At 31.5% G+C, this 2,907-nt stretch overlaps 1 protein-coding gene across 1 annotated transcript in view; it reads left to right on the top strand.

The window, feature by feature from the left end:
* The window catches only part of LOC125036599 (acyl-coenzyme A diphosphatase FITM2-like), a 10,780-nt gene extending 8,257 nt beyond the window's left edge, over positions 1–2,523 (top strand). The window contains exon 5 of the mRNA XM_047629336.1: positions 1–2,523. This exon is cut by the window's left edge and continues 407 nt beyond it. The gene's annotated coding sequence lies outside the window, so the exon portion shown is untranslated.
* Positions 2,524–2,907: the final 384 nt, after the last annotated feature.

The following is a 2,907-nucleotide window of genomic DNA, read 5'->3' as shown; positions in this document are numbered from 1 at the left end:
TGCCTAATAGATATCTAGTCACAGTCAATCTCTAGATTGCACAAATCCTCTGAACTCTCAAATGCACTAGTATTAATATTACTCTTACAATGCAGATGTTAAGATTAGGATCATTTTTATACACAAGCAAATGCTCAGTCAGGCATACAAGGTATTTGCTTTTATATGTATATACTAATACATCAGCAGAATTTCAATTAGCTTCATATGGTTCAATTAACCTCATATATATTCATTAAATTTTTGAAGCATACCATATTTGACAGCATATTGGACCCCCCCCCCCCCTTAATTCATCACAGCTTCTCTCTCTCTCTCTCTCTCTCTCTCTCTCTCTCTCTCTCTCTCTCTCTCTCTCTCTCTCTCTCTCTCTCTCTCTCTCTCTCTCTCTCTCTCTCTCTCATTTTTTAAGTGCATCTTATATACTGCAAAATACAGTATATTTTATATGTTCTTGGCAACTATTCAGACAACACAGTTATTAGGATACAAACCAAAGATCACTGTCACCCTTTCATTTCATTACCAAAACCTTTCCCATCTCCATTTAGATATTTTTTAGGAGTGTGAGTGAAATATTTACAACATACCCAGTATTGTAGACCTTAGTTTTATGATGAAGATTGTTTTGACTCGCAAGGCTCCTAGTACAAGACTGTGGTAACTCCATCCACACACATTTGCTTTTGGACTCTGTGGTCAAATGGCAGCTTGTTGCAGGAGACTTTCTTTCCTATTTTGATCCTTCTGGAGTCTCGGATTCAGTCACCTTTTGTTTTTGTATTTTCTGAGCTGTAAAATTTTGAACGGCTGTCAGTTACTATTTCCAAGTGGAATTGCTCTGGATAGAGAGAGAAAATTATATGCAAAGCAGGTTAGGACCCATATTTTCATTACATGTTGAAGAATGAAAAACTAGTTTTTGAATTTTTCTTCTTTGGTGAATGAATGTATTAAAAAATCTAGATACCATCACTAATTTGCATGCATTTGTATTGATGAAGAATGCATCTGCATCCTTTCATGGATGTAAATGATTATTAATTATTCCCATAATGCAAATTACTTATGGTTGTGGAAGTCAGGTACCAGTGTTACTTCCCTTCTGTCTTTGAGTGTTGCATTCATTCTGGCCCTGATATTCAAATTATATAGTATGTGAATTACTTATTACTATAAAAGGTTAATCCAATTTGTCACAAACATGTTCAATTTATAATATGTGTTTTTAATGCATACTATTTCACTTGTCTTTCATAGTTTCTTTAATATTCTGCCAGTGCTTGTTGATGATAAATCTAGAAGTGTATTCTTCATACCATTTTCTTCATATATATAATGATGTGTATTTACTTACCTGTTTATCTTTGTACACAATGTTACTTTTTAAACTAATAATAATTATTATTACTGTCATCATTATTATTACTACTATTATTGTTTTTTTATAATTATTTATAATATTAGTTTGGTGTATCAAATAGACTAATTTCCCTGTTATTTATTTTTGTTGGGGCACAACATTGCTTTTTACTTTTCTCATTATAAAGATTAGAAGCAAAGATAATGATGATGATAAGTCCATACTCTTGTGAAAATATTTATCTGGGAATGATTGTATTTGTAAACAAGAGCCATTTATGCAGAAGTTAGGGTTGTAACAATAGTTTATCTCATTGAGAAATTCTAGGGGTTTCAAATATGATGAATGCATAGAGATGGTGTGCAAGAGATAAAAAAAAAAAAGTACAAAATTGCATAGATACTTTGCAGTTCTAAGATACCACCTCTGGCATTTTCCATTCATAGTAGTACCTTAAATTATTTTTAGTTGATAATATAAAGTGTATCACTATTACATAATTGCAGAAAGGTGTTTAGTTTGTGGACTCAACAACATTTAAAGAGCATAAGGATTTTTTCAGTGTAACCTGTCTTGTCTTTCCTCTCAATGAGTTCAAGTGTTTGTTTAAAGTTGGCAAGTTTTAACCATTGCTCAATCCTGCCTAGTCAGTGTCTTATTGTATTATTTACATCAGTGGTTTTTAGGACATTTGTGTTTTTATATATGTGTGCTGAACATTTTAGAAATATCCTTAGAAATCCATGTTTGTTCCATCTTTATGTAGTAGATCTGGTGCTCTACAATATCAGGATATTTACCAGAGGATAAAAGCATTTTAAGATACCCCTTTTACTATTTTCTTGAATGTGTTCTTGCAACTAAAATAATTGTCAGTGTACTTGAAAACTGGGACAATTATTGGACAATTATAAAAGTAATATATAGAAATATTTATATTTTTGGCTGAAATCAGATAAATGCCTCAGTTATAAGCAAGTTTCATTTCCATATACAATTTATTTATTTGTAAAGAGTAAAACTAAAAATAATGGACTGTGATAAATACAGGCAAGAGGCAATGTGGGCATTATTTTATTATATTATTCCTAATGTTAACCACTTAATATCCACATATTAGTGTAAAAGATTGTCTAATGAAATATAGCACAAAAACATTTTTTGATTTCTTTATTCTTCCAAATTGTTTTTTGGTTGCATGTATCCTAATACAGTTGGTAAATTCAAGACACAGGAAACAGATTTTATATATATATATATATATATATATATATATATATATATATATATATATATATATGTGTGTGTGTGTGTGTGTGTGTGTGTGTGTGTATGTATGTATGTACATATATGTTGAACAGGAGTATTAAGTAAATGTTCACTTGTTTTGTCTCCAGCTGTGTCCACAGAAGGGCCATGGCCTATGCCACTGAGCATATATCCCTTATTTCTTACCCCAATGTCAGCGGGTGGCAAGACTACAATGCCATGCCCAATGTAATAAGAAGTTTACCTATTCTCTTTACATATAGATGGCTCTACAA

Source organism: Penaeus chinensis, chromosome 21 (assembly GCF_019202785.1).
Source record: "Penaeus chinensis breed Huanghai No. 1 chromosome 21, ASM1920278v2, whole genome shotgun sequence".
NCBI classification, from domain to species: domain Eukaryota; kingdom Metazoa; phylum Arthropoda; class Malacostraca; order Decapoda; family Penaeidae; genus Penaeus; species Penaeus chinensis.
Note: the sequence above shows the minus strand (reverse complement) of the source record. Positions and strands in the feature narration are given on the sequence as shown.